Source organism: Dendropsophus ebraccatus, chromosome 14, assembly GCF_027789765.1.
Source record: "Dendropsophus ebraccatus isolate aDenEbr1 chromosome 14, aDenEbr1.pat, whole genome shotgun sequence".
Taxonomy (NCBI): Eukaryota; Metazoa; Chordata; class Amphibia; order Anura; family Hylidae; genus Dendropsophus; species Dendropsophus ebraccatus.
Window position 1 is genome coordinate 42,623,318 of NC_091467.1, and position 19,613 is coordinate 42,642,930.

Here is a 19,613-nt window from a genome sequence, read left to right on the forward strand (position 1 = left end):
TCCCTGACATAAATGGCTACCCCGCCTCCCCTTCTCTCTGCTCAGTCTTTCCTGTACAAAATATATCCCGGTATAACTATGTCCCAATCATTAGACTCTTTGAACCAGGTCTCTGTTACAGCAACAAGGTCCAAATCATCTCTAGACATAATGGCCGTCAGCTCACAGATCTTGTTTCCTAAGCTGCGAGCATTCGTACACATTGCCCAAAGATTACTAAGCTTCATAATACCTTTATTCCCAACTTCATCTACCGCACCAACAGCATCTTCCTTACCAACAAAAACCGCACCAACTATTGCATCTACAGCACCAACAACTGCATCAACTGCACCAACCCCTGTGTCTACAGCACCAACCCCTGTGTCTACAGCACCAACCACTGCGCTTTCACCAATCCGGATACACCTATTTGTCTTTACTGGTCGGGGACAGAAATCCTCCTCCTCTATTATATTTCTGTCCCCTTCATCTAGTTTAAATGTCTGTCCAAAACAATCTGAATTCCTCACCAAGTACCTGTGTACCTATGTGTGATGGGTGCAAACCACCCCTCTTGAACATCTCCTTTTTGCACCACTTGCAAAAGCTATGACTAACAAACCCAAAACCTTCTGCCTTACACCACTGCCTTAACCATGCATTAAACTCTGAGATACGACATGCCTTGTTGTTCTGATTACAGACCGGCAAAACCTCTGAAAATGTCACAGAATCCCTTATCTTGCCCAGCTCCAGACTAAAAGTTTGAAATTCCTTTTTAACCAAATCCACATGTCCTTGGGACAAGTCATTGGTTCCAAGATGAACCACCAGATCAACCTTGCTATCTATACTAGCAGCCTTCACAATGTTCACAATCCGTCTCCTATCCCTGCTGACAGTAGCACCTGGGAGACATCTCACCTCTCTAATCACATCCTCATCCTGTCCTATCACAACACCTCTAACAATCGAGTCACCAACAAGAAGATGCCTTCTCTTCTTACTAACCTTTACTTCTGCCCTCAGTGGCCCATCGAAAACAACATCCCTATTGGGAATCACCTGAGCAGCCATGTCTCCAACAGCAACATCATCTCTATCTATATCAGCAAGAACACTAAAACTATTCTGCACAGAGAGGCCAAACGTGCTATGCTTCTGCTCTACAGCTCACAGCCTACCTGAACCAATTGTTTTCCAAACCGCCCTTTTATCGACTCTTGTTGTCTAAAATCCTCTACTCTCGGTCCACTCTGACCATGCTCCGCTCCCTCTTTCCACCTCCCTTTGTGGTCTAAGGACATGTGATCTCCTCTCTGGGGGCCTGGTTAGCTGTCTATTGACTTAGTAACCTTACCCCCAGGAGACATTATCTGCATCATCTTCATGCACCTGTGCTACTTCCCTAGAATTACATGTGTCCCTGAGTATGTCTCTGTAGTATGAAAAGTATATAGTTCTATTTCTGCTTGCTGTCAGTGAATACAGGCATACGTACCTGTCTTTGAGTCTCATCTCTGCATATTGTGTTATAGATGTTCTTAGAGTCTGAATGGAACTAGAATGTTTTCATTTACAGTCAGCAAACAGAGATCTAAACGTAAACTGCACCCCCACCCCCTGGTAATGCCGTTATGCAGCACATAGCTATACCATGCGCGCGTCAGCTCTGCTACACCATGCGCTCTGCTACTTCGTCAGCCAGTATGGAATACATATTAGGGTGATGTGATGCAAAATTAGTGAAACAAATAGTCCTTTGTTTACTGTACAATAGTAATGACAGTAGTCGACTGGAAAGAAAGCTTAGGGGGCGAGTACACAAATGGACCAATCAGGGACATGCATGATGGGAAGTGTAGTTTCCTATCTTAGTTATAGATCGGCTTTTAGAAAAACGTGTAACTCAGGAATGGCAGCAGCTAGAAATACAGGAGATGACTCAAAATACTCAGGGGGACTTGGTGAGTAAGACCTGCTAGCATTTCATTTTTTCGCTCTTAGGTGGATAACCCCTTTAAGTCATGACTACTTTTACTGCCTGCCATAAGCTGCCAAAATGGCATTTCTATGCAGTACATGTTTATTGCAGTCAACTGCACTAGTGATCAAGAGATTGCATAGTAAATAGAGCCGATGGCTGCATTTAGGGCCGCATCCATCTTCTCCAGCCACAAGTCAAAATGGGGTTTCGCACTTAGACACCTAATAAAGTAATACAAAGGGTTTTTTTTAAAAGGTTAAAAAAAATTAAAAACCAATCCACAGAATAAAGAATTAAAGTCTTTCAACATTTCAAATAAAAAAAAAAACTAAATAAAAACAATTGTTTTTTGTTACCTCACATCCCATATAAAATAGAATGGGTAATGGCCAAGAAGCCTTTACCAGTTTGTGGTAGCATGGGGCTAAATTCCATTTCTCACCACACACAACTGCAGCAACAGAACAATTCAGGCAGTGGCAATTGCACCAGGCCTTATGCAGTTTTCAACCTTTGCATTTCAAAAGTTAAAAGCAGTGGGTGAAAACCTGCCAGAATGGCTGGATTGCTGGTGTATAAACTCTGCTGTGTAGGTCATCCTATAATGTGGGTTCGGGTCGCAACATGTGAATGACATTTGTTAAAATTTCATCCACTACGCGGCTCCTATAGGTTACAGCTGGTTAGTTGCTGGTCAATCCAGTATACCAATACCAGTATTACCAATAATAACGGACGAATAATACCATTACCACCATACTGTTACTGAGTAAAATCCTATACTATACTCAGGTCTGGATTAAGGTTGGTGGAGGCCCCGGGCGACAATCCCCCCCCCCCCAAAAAAAAAAAAATAAACTATACCGCGATCTATACAGATGGCTGCTTACTGTAGGTGAATTAGCACAGACCCCTCCTCGCTCCTGGCTGTATAGGTCAGCATCTTCTTCTGTTATGCACGTGGTCACTAGAGGCTGCAGTACAGGGGAAGATGCCAGGCCCTAGAGACAGGAGCAGGGGGGGTATCAGAGTGTATTCCCACATTGTGTTTGTGTTAATAACGCAATGTGAGAACACAGCACTTTCTGCGCTGTGTTGCCCACTGTGTTAGGGCCCTATTACATGGCCTGATATCCTGGGTAAGCAGCACCGTTCTGCTAGGGTTCGAGCTGGTGGGGGCCCTTAAGTGGTGGAGGCCCCGGGGCACGTGCCCCTGGTGCCCTCCCTTTAATCCGGCCCTGACTATACTAAGACCATAATCCCTATCATCAAGTAGAATTGATTTCCTATGGACGTCAGACTCATCTCTGACTTTTCCACGACAAGACTTGCTTCTGGACGCGGTCAGTATCAGGTGCTCTACCGGGGGGGGGGGGGGGGGGGGGGGGGTTGGCGGATTCTGTCAAGGGTGTTTGGGTGAAAGATTTCCCTTAAGTATTCCTATAGACTTAGGCCTGTGAAATATTTTATATGGAAATGTGGAGACATAGTAGAAAATTACAAACTTTACTTTATTTGGAATGTTAAGTGCTGGACTCATTAGAAGGTATTAGGATGGCTACAAACTACCATTACACCATGCTTTACTGTGCACCATGCAACATTTTCACCTCAGTCGAAAGCTCCAGTTAATTCCATCACATTGCTTCATTTATGTGATTAAGGAATAAATAGAGACATTTATACAAACACAATGCGAAAGCTGTTAGAAAATCACACAGTGAAGTACAACCAATCTGAGACTAGGCGGTACCATGGTGAAACATTCTGCAGTGTAACATCAGATGTCACTGTATGTGAAATGTTATTGACATTTATTTTGCCAGTCAGCACAGCTACAGAAACGCCAAATTTATAACATTTTTGTTGTATTTTACTACTTTTTTAGTGCCCCATGGGGACAATGACTTGATTGATTGATTACACAATACACTTGTTACATACAGTCAGTGGCAACGGGTGGAATAGACAGGAAGACACGCATAGTGAGCCCTGTACTGTTCTCTCTCACTGTCCCTGCCTACATGCCACTGACAGCCCTAGGTGCCTGCGGACAACCACAAAGACGCTCCCTGCTCCCTGTTATAGGTGGTACACAAAACACGGACAGACAAACAAACAGAATAGTTCAGTGTGGACAGACGTGGTGAGCAACGTCAGAGACTGGGGGTGTTATATAGGAGGCCAGGGGTCTGGTCCAGAATACAATTAGACCATCCCTCTGATTTCCAACCACAGGAAGACCTGCCAGTCACAGAAAGAACCAAAACAAGATTAACCATGAAATGGCCAGACAGAACTCAGCAGGGGAAGTTGGGTGTGTCAATGAAACCAAGTGAGCAGACAAAATAAACTGGTGTTCAGACTAATACAAAACAAAACACAGAACCAGCACAAATTCAAGAACATCAGTGCCTTCTCGGGCGCACAGCACGAGCCACGGGGCGCACCAAGCGCTGCAAAGACACAGTCCTGACAACACTGCAATACATTGGTAGTTAGTAGAGATGAGCGAACCGGGTTCGGGTTCGAGTCCATCCGAACCCGAACGATCAGCATTTGATTAGCGGTGGCTGCTGAACTTGGATAAAGCTCTAAGATTGTTTGGAAAACATGGATACAGCCAATGACTTTATGCATGTTTTCCACATAGCCTTAGGGCTTTATCCAACTTCAGCAGCCACCGCTGATGAGGGTTGCTTTATTTTGGTTGGATGCCTTAATTATTTTAGGGATGCCTACCTTATTTTAGGGGAACTATGGTATGATTGGCTCTAAAGACAGCTCCAAATCATGTTGTCTTCTTCTAGAGATCAGGGACCATCATTGTGACGAGATTTATCACTGTTCAGCTTTATTAGCAGTGAAAAATTAAGGGCTTAAACATATGATGCTTGTCATGTATTCCATTGATCTTTGCAAAAATTGATTCATACTTATTTACTCTAATTCTTCGTTTATATAAGGCTGTGACCACTGTAAATTTTTTACATATGTTTTGAAACATTAATTTTTTTACATAAATTTTTTACATATGGTTTGAAACCTCAAAACAGAGATCAGCCTGAGGCTATGTTCACGCACAGTATTTTGATCTGTATTTCTTTTATTATTTTGGTCAGTATTTGCAGCCAAAATTAGGAGTGGGACCAACAGAGTAAATTTTCAATGGAAAGATTCGCCGAATTTCTGTGTTTTCAACCCACTCCAGGTTTTGGTTGAAAAAATACTGATTAAAATATTGAGCGAAATACTGTGTGTGAACATAGCCTAGGGGCCAGTTCAAACAGTAAAAGCGGTAGAATTCCGCGGTGGAACTCTCCGCTGCGAAATCCCACCTGCCTCTATGTCATACAGTCTGTTTATGGGAGGGCTCGCACGCCTCCACTCTCCGCACCTCTCTCCTCAAAGAACATGTATGACACTGAGGCTCGCCACTTTTACTCCGTGTGAACTGGCGCTAATACATGATTATTCCTGTGTAATTTGTGATTTATTATTGAAAGAGGAAACGGACATCCACACCAATGTCCAAAGAAAAATCTACACTTAAAATTAAAATTTATAGGATGCAGAAAAAAATCTGAACTACCGGCGTATAAGACGACCCCTGACTTTCAGTAACATTCTTAATTCTTAGATGTTCGCCTTATAAAATGTTAACCCTGCCTTACTGCAGCAGGGTTTACTAGCTGGAGCCCTGCTGCGGTCAGGCAGGGGTTAACCATTCCCACCAGCTGCGCCTCTCCTCTCCCTTTCCCGGCGCAGGCAGTGTGACGCGCACTGCCTACGCCTGTGGTCTCAGAAGCTCTCTCCCGGGCAGCCGAGTGTCTTATTGGAGAGGCTCGGAGATGCTCAACTGCCGGGAGAACTTTGGGAGAATGGCAAAGGCGCCGGAAATTCTTGAAGACACTGCCGGGAACGGGTCACAGGGGAGTGGTGGCCCCGGTGGGGATGCGGCCATTTTTTTACTCCCCCACCGTACGGCGCGACCATACCCGGCATATAAGACGACTCTCGACTTCTAAGAATATTTTTCGGGGTTAAAAAGTCATCTTATACACCAAAAAATACGGTATTAAAAACTAGGAGTAGCTTCATTGGCAAGAAAGGAGTTAAAATATTAAATTGCTGCTCTGTTTTTCCTTTTCTGAACTATTTGATGAAGGGAATTTTCTGCGTGATGCGTGCCATCTTTTAAAGGCTGCCTGCGGTTTATTTGATTGTAATTACACAAAGGATGAAAGAAAAAAAAGAAAACATTTTAAAACTGTACAAGGACATAATACGCATAGGGACACTTGATAAGGGAAATAATGAGGGGAAGTCAGTGGGACACCTGTCACGAGCAGGTGGTTTTGATTATTTTGCTAATATGAAACAAAAAATACAAATGACCCCTTTTTCAGCACATGAATAGTTTAAAGAATCATTTCATCTATCTAAAAGAATTGTCTGCACACTAAGCTTAATCTTAAAGTGAATGTCCACCTTTGAGCACCATTTTATGGTTTTTTTTATGTAAATGGAACCAGAATGCAATACTGATTCATTTTCCTTCATATAATTGTTAATGGATTTGCAATCTGATACAGAGCATCAACATTTCTGCATGAGCATGGACATAAAGGGAACTTGTTATCACTGATGGCTTCTTCCTGCACCCAGAGAAAGATCAATCAATCAAGGCCAGAGGGGCCTTGATTGATTGATTGATCTTTTGCTGGGTTTACACGGATCGATAATTCGCCCGATTGTACGATTAACGATTTCAAAGTAACGATTTTTTTTTTATACCGATCAGCGTTTAGATGGAACGATATGTCGTACAGAAAATTCGTTTTGCGGTCGTTTTGTAGCATCGGCCGGCTGGACAGGTACGAGGATTCCAGCCCACCTCTGATGCCGCAACTCCACAGATGGAACCACTGCTGGAGCGAGACCAGGTAAGTACACGATATGTATTAACAAGAACAACAAGCTGTTTAGGGAAGGTCTTATAGCCTTTATATTTAACTTGTTTGTCTATAATTTTCTTTCTATTCTTGAAGAAAGAAAAAAAAAAGGTGGTGCAACTCACAGATCAATTGGGGAGACTGAGGTTAACTAGATGCTACCCCTACCTACAAGGGCATAATCATCCTGAATAAAATCATAGTATACATTTATTGAAGGCACACAAAAGAAAGGATAAAGATAAAAGGATAAAAATAGTGTATCCAAAAAATAGGTCTTAAATGTATATAAGATATATAATTAGTACATACATATATACATATAAAATGTCCTAAATGTTGGTTGCCGCAGGGCCCTAACAGCATATAGCTTAGTCACTGTTCAAAGAGTATCAGCAGGCATGGTTACTGCTGAGTTTACTCTGTCCAAGTGCCACCAATAAGGAGCTGTAGTTAACGGAGAGCAGTGGATGTCTGCTCATATTTACAGGGGTGTTAGAGGGTAATATCAGCTACAGAAACAAAAGACAACTGATACCAAAGGTACCTCTCACCAGTCCTGGCAATGTAACGCTCCCAGGAGCAATCTCTTTTGGCATTCCTGCATTTCAGATCCACAGCGTGTCTTCGTGGAGGTGGTTCCCGCTCAGGCGTAAAGCGCAACCTTACTCTGGAATGCTGCTCCGTCAATGGTGTGAGAGCTTCTTTCTATTCTCTTCTTAGCTTTCTTTGGACCATGTTCAATGTGTACCATGTTGAGGGGGTTGGGGGAATGGAGGCGGAGCCACGTAGCAGCACAAACTAGTTGCTAGCTCTAGAACCACGCTGCCCCATAGCCTCCTGGGAGGGGCTACTTGTTAGATGCCAAAGGTGATGTGTCTGATAAGAGGGAATCCAGAGAGCAAAGAGGAAAGAAGTTCTGGCCAGGCCAACAGGTATCCATCCTCTGAGGTAGCAGAAAAAGGCCCTCCTCCTCAGTATCACTCTTTCAAGCAAGGACAAGGAGGGTCCATTACTGTGCAGCGCGGCCTTCTCTCTTCATAGACATTAGACTTTTGAGGTAAAGGACTTTGTTATAACATTAAACCCTTCTATACGCAGTAATAAGGTCTGTGGTAAACCCGCTATGGTGGGAATGAAAAATGCTAAAGAAGTGGTGAATTGGAATGTATGCACCTGATAGATACTATACGTGGAGGCTGGGGTTTTTTTTGTAGGACTGGAAAAGTTGGACCTGCTTGGAGGGATATTGTAACATCCCTTCGGGCATGGGTATCGTTCCACAAGCTGCTATAAAGGAGGTGTATGTGACTGAAACTATAAGGAAGTAAAGTTATGTGTAGAATGTGGGAAACGTTTGTAACATAGGCAAGCTTCAGCTAACGAGGAAAGCCACATGGGGGAGAACCCATATCTATGTTTAGTGCATAATAATTGCTACAACGTTTAGGCTATGTTCACACTGCGTACAAGTCCGTACGCAGGTCTTACGCTGCCATACATGTGCGGCTGAAACTATGGGCGTGCGAAAAATCGTCATGTGGCCGGATGCGTACGAACAGCGAACATACGCCCGCAGTACAGTTATGCTTCCCTAGCTTGTTTCGAAGCGATCTGAGGCAGGTCATTTACTTGGAAATCTTCGCCCAGCCCCGTAAACCACACAGAACCTTTGGGATCGAAAAATCAAGTTCAATTTGGCTGGAATAAGTACTTTGTACGGGACCGCATGGAAATCCACGGCCGTGAGTTTCAACATTTCCTTCCTCAAACAATGGTCTTGTTCATTTTTCACGGCGCTGTATACGATCCGGCAGCAAGCTCATACATAGTGTGCACTGTGCGGGCGTATATCGTATACTTTCAAGCAAACGCATCAACCTCAAAACTACGTGCGTATATTCGCGGTTTGCACTACGGACGGATTCATACGCAGTGTGAACATAGCCTTATACTGTATATTGCAGTAGAACTTACCCTTTATGGGATTGTCTCTTGGTTATGTTCTATTAACCCCGCTTTTGGGACTTGTCCTCCTCTATATTCCCTGTCTTTATCACTAAATTATTATCACGCCTCGTTAATTTTTCTATGATAGGGTTACTGATCATAGGAACCTAGACTATACCTAGCCTCCTCACATCAGAGGAATCAAACAAAATTTGTGCACGTCTGAAGCATAGGAAAAGCAATTTGTCATGCCAGCTAAGGCACAACAACAGAAATCTGGAGGGAACTCTGAACATACTCAACCACCAAGGATTGAAAAGTATTTAAAATCACCATTACCTAATGCTAAAAATCGAGCCAATAAAAGCCCAGTGGCAGGGACATGCAAAGATCAAGCGAAAGGCCCACGATACTCAGTCCTGGACCAGAAGGACTTTTCCTTAGAGGAGGAGGGTGAAGATGAAGGACACTCTAAGTTGGTACTGGGACAAATACTAACAGAGAAACAAAAATGTTAATGCTGGCCTTTTTGAGGTGAAATCGCAAGTAGGCAGACTGATTGGGGTCACCTTAAAAGCATACGTTAGAGGGTTCATGGTCAAAGAAATAGCATATTTTAAAAAAACATTTAGTAGGAAAGAGGCATACCTGAAAAACATGGTGGAAAGGCAGAAAGAGCTTTAAGGGAGTTAAAGGAGGCGCAGGAAAACTACTTATCGTACTTAATAGAGAAAGCACAGCATGAACTATTTTTCCAAAATCAAAGGTATTTTAGTGAAGGAGGTAGACCGTTTTTTTGCCACTATAATTAGGGCACAGGAAGACAAGAAAGACATTTTTGCCCTTAGGCAGAAGGATGGTAGGATAGTTAATGATCAAGGAGAGGTGGAAGGAATGATGGTGGAATATTTTTCAGAGCTATACAGGTCAGAAGGGATGGCCCCAACGGAACAAATAACACGTTTTTTTTAAATTAGTTAAATTTGCCCAAAATATTTGAGGAGGTGAAGAGAGGAAGTGGAAATGCCTTTTACATTACAAGAGTTAAGAGGGACGTTTAAAACTCAAATAATTAAACATCTGGCCCAGATGGAATTCTGTTTGAGTTATACAAAAAATATGCCAATGTATTCCTTCCTAAATTAATGGAAGTTATAAATAAATCTTGTACCTCTGGGTCTCTACCCCTGATTATGCTAGAAGCATCTATCATTGTTATTCCAAAGAAAAATAATAGACCCCTTGGATATCTCAGCATACGTCCTATATCACTTTTGAATGCAGATACAAAGCTTAATTAATTAATAAATTAATTAATAAAGTTAATTGCTAATAGAATCAAACAGAATATCACGTCTATAGTTAGTGGTGATCAGAATGGATTTGTACTGGGGCGATCTGCTGTATTATTTGTAAGCAAGTAGCGGCATCCCCTGTCTGGATCCCGGACAGATATTTTAGGGAGTTGGAGGTTATTATCAATAAGCTAATCTGGGGGAACAAGAGACATAGGACTTATTATAAAATGTTTACTCCGTGTAAAGAGAATGGAGGGTAAGCCCTACCTGACTTCAGGAATTACTTTTACGCAATTATTCTCTTACTAATGAGGAACCAAAATTTACTTGTAGGGAAACACGTTTTAAAATATGGTAACACAATTGCAGAATCAATAATGGAGCTTTTGGAATTAGGCACAGTTAAAATGGATTATAAAGCGAATATTTAAAAAATGTATCAGTGGAAAAACACATGGAATAAAGTAAAAAATTGATGTCATATACAGACTAGCACAAAGTTCACTCCACTTTGGAATAGCCAAAAATTTGGAGAGGGGAAAAACTTGTATTATACCCCTTGGGTTAAAGCGGGGATTAATTTGGTCACACAATTATTCCAGGGTAGTCAACTTATCTCACTTGAACAGTTACGTAAGGAATATGGTTTATGGAAATGTTCAAATTTTTTGTATTTTCAACTTTGTCATGCGGTGAGACACACTGTTAATAATGATATATTTAAGGTACAAAATCATGAAATATTGGATATTGTGAGTAAATGCACTGGAATAAAATGGGGAGAACAAAGGAAAGTATATCACAGTTTATTGAATAAAACAATAAGGGAGACAAGAATTATTAAAAAAAAACACATCTGGGAAAAAGAGGTAGGGGTAATTTCTGCAGAAGAATGGGATAATGTGTTAGGAAAACAAAAATCTTCAAATAATCCAGTTTATGCTGCGTTTACACAAAGCAATAATTCGCCCAATCGATCGTTTAATGATTTTAAAGCAACAATTTGGTTTTTATAACGATCAGCGTTTAGACAAATAAAACGTTCGAAAAATCGTTAGAAAATTCGTAAGAAAAATCGTTATTGTGATCGTTTATAAGATCGCTTAAGCCCATCTTTCACATAGGGTGAATCTTTGAAAGACTGTTTACACGAATCGATCTGTGAATTTTTAGCGAACGATGAACGACGATTTGAGAACATGTTGAAAGATCAAAATGAACGATTTCTCGCTCGTCACTTGATCGTTTGCTGTGTTTACACGGAACGATTATCGCTCAAATGTGATCGTTATTGCAAATATTTTCTTTTTTTAAGGGAAGGGAGGGGGACTGTGGCAAGGGAGGGGGGTTGTGGGAGGAAATATGCCTTCTTTTTTTTTAAGTGTACTATCTGCGGCATGGAATTATTGAAGGTTTTTGTGGAGGTAAATTTGTTTTGAATTGTAAATTGATAGCATACAATTGTAATAGTAATCTGTGTTTTATAAGAAATGGAAAAAATAAAGATAATAAAAAAACACTATGGGGGGGATTTATCCAGACCGGCGTTCTCATACACCAGTCTTAAATTAGGCTCCGCCCCTTTCCCCGACCAGATTCACTAAGAGGCGCACAGTCCAGCAGTAGATTTGGACCATGATTTACATCTCCTGCCTTGCCGGGTCCCCTCCTGGTGTACACCCCAGCCGTAAGCTTCATAAATGTCCCCCTATGATATCAAACAGCACAGTAACTACTTTTCACTCTATTAATAGGCAAACTTACTGACTACAAGTGTGAAGATACCTGTGATGCAAATTACAAGACACGTCTTGTGTAAAATGTCACACACAGTGTAACATGTCCCTATGGTCAAATTGTTTTCAATATTTTCTAAGGGTATGTTTTATCAAGTCAAACGAGTTGGATACGTTTTTAAAGAAGGCGACAAATTAAGTTACATCACAATTTTATTTAAAACAGCATAATATTAGTAAATAATCTGATTAAAATTAATAAAATGTTAATAAAAAATTATGTAGTGTTAGTAAAATAATAAATTGATTATAGCAAATAGTTTGATACTGTGTACACTTTGCATAATTCTAAATGCAAAGGTTAAATAATACAATACCATTACCAGGAGTGTAATCATCATTTATCTATAAAATATCAGCCAAAGACAGAGCACCCCTGAGAATCAACGCTGCTTGGGCATCTACTCCAGCATTGTATACCCATTACACAATGGCTTACACACCCTAGTGTTATATATGTTTGGTATACAGAAATTATTTGTCCCATCTTCTACCATAGAGTCGCCAACTCCAAGCATTCACATAAGGTAGACAAAGAATTGGAACTTTGGACAATGACCAATTTTCAAATAAGATGATACCAGGTTTCAATGAATACCAAAATGTTTGTCAAATAACTAGATAAGAAAGGCCATACTACTCTATATAGTACAGCTAACATGTGCAATGATAAAGTTTGGTACACGCTGTGTAACTTAGAAATATATAGGTTAATATCATGATACAAAATGGATTCCACAGTATAAATTGCACAAATTAGTTTTAGGTTATTTTCACACACAGTATTTCACTCATTATTTTGGCCTTGTTGATCTTGATAAATCTCCCCTATAGATCTTAAGCCTTTCCTGGGGTTTTATGCTTTACCTATATATTAATGTAGGTGAGGAGGTATTGTAGGTATTCCAGATGTGGTCTCACTAGAGCGCTATACAGTGTGATCATAATCTCCCTGTTCTTACTGCTCCGGAGAGCTTCGGAAAATGACAGAGGCTTCGGGAGGCTCCGGAAGTACCTGAAGCCTCTGTCATTCTTCCGAAGCTTTCCTGAGCAGCCGAGCGTCTCCAATTAGACACTCAGCTGCTGGGGAGAGTTTCGGGCATCCCCGGCGCAGCCAGTGTACTTCACACTGGCTGAGCCGGCAACGGGTGCGGAGGAGAAGACCCGCGGAGGCCGGGAACGGGCCCGGGTGAGTTTACTGTTTTTTTCATTAGTTTAGCTGCAGTTAACCCCTGCCTGACAGCAGCAGGGCTGCGGACAGGCAGGGGTTAACATTTTCCGGCGTATAAGGCGAATCCCTGACGATCTGATTTAAAGTCAGGGGTCGTCTTATATGGTCAGTCGCCTTATAAGTCGGAAAATAGGGTACCCCTAAATCCTTCTCCTCTGAAGTCTTTGCTAACACAGACCTGCTAATACAATACTCAGAAAAATGATTCGTCCTCCCCAAGTGCATTATTTAACATTAGGAAAGAGGAGGAACGCAAATGAAGCTAAGATCACAAGCTGTAGAAGAAGCCACAGAGAACATTATGATTGATTAAATAAGTTCAAGGGGGGCCTGGATGCTTTTCTTGAAAAAATATAATATAAGTAAGTTATATCCAGGGATTATTCTATTAGGGCTTAGACCAGTTTTCCTCTTGATGATGTCATTGTTATAAAATGGCTGCCTAGGGTCAACAGTTATTAGATATGAATGAGTTTAATTCACTTCTTGGTGGGGGGTCGAGGGGTAAAAATAGGGAAGGGGGCAGATAGATGATTGAAGCATATTGCAAAGTTATATAACTTTGTAATGTGTTTCAATTACTGGGAAAAAGATTTTTGCCGGCGTACTGTATCTCTTTAAAGGACAACTCCCACGAAAAATTTTTTTAGCTTATTTAACACACATTACAAAGTTATATAACTTTGTAATGTGGTTAAATACCCGGTCTGGCCCCCTTCCCCCACTTTCGGACCCCCGACCCCCCCCCGCCCGGAAGTTAAAGAATATATACATTACCTATTACGATCGTCACGGTCCTCTTCTCCCGGGCGGCATCTGGTGACGACGACGTCAGAGCCGGGTGGCGGTCCGGGTCTTCTTCCTCCTCTGCGTCTTCATAGAGAGTGAATGGGACGGAAAAGGCTGCTGGTGCACATGCGCACCAGCAGCCTTTTCATTGGCTGGAGCGCATCACATGGCTTCCAGCTTCGTCAGCCCTGATTGGCTGAGGTTGCTGGAAGCCATGTGATGCGCTCCAGCCAATGAAAAGGCTGCCGGTGCGCAAGCGCACTGGCAGCCTTTTTCATCCACAGGACCCGGAAATCAGAGACATCGCTGGACGGCGGACGGCGGTGACGGTGAGGCGGACGGCGGGCGAATGGAGTGGCGATCGTCACCGGAGGGATGGTGAGTATGGTGTCTGTGTGTGTCTGTGTTTTTTTTTTTTTGGGGGGGTCCCGCGGGAGTTGTCCTTTAAAAAGGATTTTTCCCTGTAAATGGGGTCTGCCTCATAAAGGTTTCTGCTTTGCTCTGGATCAACTGGATTTCTGTAAGCTGAACTTGGACTCTTGTATTTTTTTTTAACCTTATTAATTATGGAACTAAATGTAACTATAAAACATGCACAAAATTGACTCCTTTTGTAGTCCTATAGTTATCCATGACATTTTTTTTCTATAGAAATAAACTGCTTAAAGTTCAAATTTACTTTCCTGAAATTTCTATTTTCTTGACTCTAAAGGCAGCACAAAAAGGGGTACTGCTTTTCTCGTGCCTGACTAGAAAGAAGAATAACAGAGCAATTCAAATAATTAATGACTAATTACGTACCCCATAAAGCACAGTGACACAATGAAACAGACATGTAGTTTACAGCAATATAAATTTTATAGGGTGGCCAAGAAGCAAATGCTTTACAATCTGGGAAATTAAAATTTCAGGGAAGTCAGGACTTTCCTGATTGTCCTTCAGGCAGTGAGGGAGGGCACTCATAGACTACTGTTCTGGAATTCTTTCCTCCCAAAAGCTGAACACTGAACACATGGAAATGTCCAGTCTACAATGCTAGAACAACGAAAAGTGACAGTACTCCATATAATATATATATATATATATATATATATATATATATACAAAAAGAAGACTTTAACCCGGGGTAGTTGTGCACCCAGAGGCACAATACTTAGCAGCAGGTATGGACATCAAAGGCTCAAGGACTGCTGCCATTCCTGTGGATGCCATGGCTGAGTATGGATACAGTACAGAGAGACATGCTATCCACTGCACAGGTTAGTGTTGACACAAGTCATCAAATGGACAAGACTTAGGTCGCCTCCTTGAGTTCAGAGCGGGGCCGCGCAGCGGCCGCGCTCTGAACCGCCGCGGTCCCGGGTGCCGCTCGTAGCCCGGGACCACGGCTATTAGCGGGCATGGTTCGATTGCCGTGCCCACTAATAAAGTAATCGGATGCAGCTGTCAAAGTGGACAGCTGCTTCCGATTACTTGAATGCAGCCATTCCCTGGTGTCTAGTGGGGTGGATTGCTCCACCAGGATGTTGTCCCTGGGGAGCGATCCACACATCCTCTTCCGTCGGGGCTCAGCACCGCAATGGCGCTGATCCCGGCTCGGCACTCGATTGCTGTAACGCCTGGAGTAGTGGATCCACTGGACCGTCACCAGTGATGGCACTAACCTCACCAGGGAGCGGAGTCTAAGGGGCCGCTGGTTTTCACCAGAGCCCGCCGCAAGGCGGGATGGACTTGCTGCGGCAGGCGACCCCCAGGTCGCTACCCCTGGCTTGGTTGCTGGTGACGGCAGGCGAGGCGTGGCAGGAGCAGTAGGCAGGAGATCGCGCAGGCAGAGGACAGAAGGCGTGCTCGCAGGTGGCGGACAGGACTCAGGAACAATGGGAAGGCAGCGGGCAAGGATAGGGACAAGGACTAAGGACAGGAACCAGGGACAAGGACTAAGGTCAGGAACAACAGGGAGCTGGGCCAAACGCTATGGGAAGCATGTAGAGGCTCCAACCCAAGGGACAGGGCATGCTGGGATTTATAGGGGAGTGATTGGTGCAACTAACCAATTAAGGGCGGACTGGCCCTTTAAATCTGAGACAGCCGGCGCGCGCGCCCTAGGAGGCGGGGACGCGCGCGTCGGCACAGACCGAGACAGGAACGGAGGAGAGGTGAGGCGCCCCAGGGGCCGAACTAGCAGCAGCGCCGGGTCCCTACACAAGGATCCCGGCGGCTGCATGGGACAGGAGGCGGTCGCGGCGGCGACCCGGAACGCGGGAAGCCACCGCGGCCGTGACAATTGCTTCCGGCTGCAGCAGCCAAAAGCAATCAATGTGCCTATCTCATCAATCTATGCTGCATATCTATGCAGCATAGATCTCAATGAGAGATCAGTGTACTTATCCTGGAAGTCCCTCAGGGGGGCTTCTAGTATAAGTGTAAAAAAAAAAGTGTTATTATCAATAAAAAGCCCCCTCCCTTAATAAAAGTCAGAATCACCCCCCATTTCCCATGTTATAAATAAAAATAAATAAACATGTTTGGTATCGCCGCGTGCGTTATCGCCCAAAATATTAATTAATCACATTCCTGATCTCCCACGGTAAAGGGCGTAAGCGCAAAAAAATCCCAAAGTGCACAATTGCACATTTTTGGTCGCATCAAATCCAGAAAAATTGTAATAAAAAGCGATGAAAAAGTCGCATATGCGCAATCAAGGTACCGATAGAAAGAACACATCATGGCGCAAAAAATTACACCTCACACAGCCCCATAGACCAAAGGATAAAAGCGCTATAAGCCTGGGAATAGAGCGATTTTAAGGAACATATATTTGTTAACAATGGTTTGAATTTTTTACAGGCCATCAGATACAATAAAAGTTATACATGTTACATATCGTTGTAATTGTAACAACTTAAGGAACATATATAACAAGACAGTTTTACCCCAGGGCAAACGGCGTAAAAATGAAAAAACACCAAATAAAAGAAATGCGGGGTTTTTTTTTCAATTTCACCACACATTGAATTTTTTTCTGGTTTCGCAGTGGACTTTATGAAAAAATTCAGACTGTCATTGCAAAGTACAATTAGTGGCGCAAAAAATAAGGGCTCATGTGGGTTTCTAGGTGAAAAATTGCAAGTGCTATGGTCTTTTAAGCACAAGGAGGGAAAAACGAAAACGCAAAAATTTAAATTGGCCTGGTCCTCTAAGGGTTAAAGAGCAAAGTTTAAAAATCCAGTACAGTTAATATTTGTCACTGAAAAATATGTCTGTCTACACACACCCTAAGTGTCCTGCACAGATCTATGCTATTTCTTTTGCAAGTTGATACTGTATATGCATCTGTCCTGCCAGTGACACTGCTCTCCTTAGAGAGGTAAGTGGGAGACCACATTAAGGTCAGGAGTAGTGAAGAGTTAAGCAGGTGAAAATTTGTTTCGCAAAGTTCCAATCACCCTTCAAGTACCCTTTCACCTCCCTTTGATTTGCAATAAATTGTCCTCTGCAAAGACGTCAAAGTGTCTAAGAAAGTCTGGCCCTTTTCAGGGTTTAAATAAGACAAGAGGAAAAAAGGAGCTAGGAGGATGGCGCCTCGTGTAATCCTGTTACGTGCAAATGTGTGAAATAAAAGTATAGGTGGACTCTCACCTTTTAGCCACTTGTGCTTTATGCATATCACCCCGCTTTGGGCTCGTATGAGCTGGGCTCAGATGATGGCTGCCAGACAAAGGATCCAGGAAATAGGACTCTCCCACTGTCGGGACCAGTGGTTTTATGCAGTGCAGAGAAGAAAAAAGGACCTGGGTTGGTATCCTTCACAAGGTGTGGAGTATAAAACATAAAATGGCTGATTTATTGGATAAAATCAGTAAAAATGTACATAAAATAAGAAATGACGTGTTTCGGGGATTTCATCATATTGCCTGTCTGTCATGTGCCAAACAGCTGATGAAACTCCCAAAACATGTAATTGCTTATTTTATGTAAATTTTTACTGATTTTAACCAATAAATCAGCCATTTTATGTTTTATACTCCACTCAATGTGAAGGATTTTTTGGCAGCACCAGGATACCAACCCAGGTACTTTTCTTCTCTCCACTGCTTTTCAGGGTTTGGTCAGTGGAGATGTAGCAGTCAAGGGAGTGGAAGTAGTGGAACATAGGGTCGTGGTCGTGGCTAGGGATGAGTGAACCGGCTGAGGTTCGGGTTCATATGAACCTGAACTATCGGCTTCTGATTCCCGCTGTCTGCCAGCTCCGTGGAGAGGGTGGATACAGCCTAAGGACCACCTAGAAAACGTTTTCTAGGCGGTCCTCAAGGTTGTATCCACCCTTTCCACGGATCGGGCCGACAGCGGGAATCAGAAGGCGATAGTTCAGGTTCATACGAACCCGAACCTCAGCCGGTTCGCTCATGCCTAGTAGTGGCCATCAAAACAGACTTGGACGAATGTGGCAGCTCCCAGTGGTCAGGTAAGTACTAGCCAGTCCATCCCTGAGCCAGCAATCATCAGAAGGGTCCTCATTGTGCTTGGTTTGTCCAAAGCTTTCTGGCTGATGGTCCACCAAAGGTTGACTTGCGGCCAAGACATGACAGGAGATGGGGCTGGGGAAACTTCCCCCAGACTCTCAGCCACTTTACTCAAAGGACCTTTTGTGGAATTTGAGGACAATCTGAATATGGAAGGAAGTGTTGCTAGTTCAGGGGTGACTAGGCATGCAAGCATTAGAGAGCCAGGCAGGGGAATCTTCTTACAAAGCAATGGGATCGAAAGGTGTGTCATTGGAGGAATTCAGCCTTGCAGAGGAAACCCTCATCCCCCATTATGATCATTATGTGGCAGACCCCACATGGAATCTGGGAGTACAGGCATCATCATCTTCCTCATGGCATGAAGATAGACCGATAGCCAGTTGTCAAAGCAGCATTCAGGAAGGCCCAGGCACTCAACGGGTACCCCAAGAAAGAACCACCACTAAACAGCAGTCAAGCAGTGCACCTGCTACAAAGTCACACCCACTGTGATTAGAGGTGTGGCAGTTTTCAGTCTCGGTGGTGGCCATGACCATGATGTTATAACCACCATGTGTGACCATAAAGTGGGTAAGGTTTGGGTTTAAACTCAGGAACAACTTCTATGCGTCAGCACATGGAACACCACCACCTCATTGCCTGGAAGACCCGCAACTCCCATTCCACTTCTTGCCTGTAAACAACGGCTGTAGCTACCATCTCGCATGCAACTTTGGTTGGAAGCAGTAAGTCACTCACATCTACCTCTTCTACCTCCTTCTGGACCAGGGGGGATACAACACCACTTCTGAGACAGTAAAAGATGATAAATGGAAAATTGGCTACATTAATTGCCATTTTTTCTTAATTATGAACTATATAAACTACAATATACAAAACACTACTATATTGTATAAACCAATATAACTAACTAAAAGTGAACTCTGGATAGGCGTACAGCAGCAGCCAGTAGACGTCGATAAGGCACAGGCACTCAACTGGTACCCTAAGGCAGCAGTGGCAATCCAAAACAGCCTAGCAGTGCGCCTTCTCCGAAGAACCAGCCAGTGCGATCAGCAGTCTGGCAGTTCTTCCATGTTGGTGGTGGTGGTCTCCGATG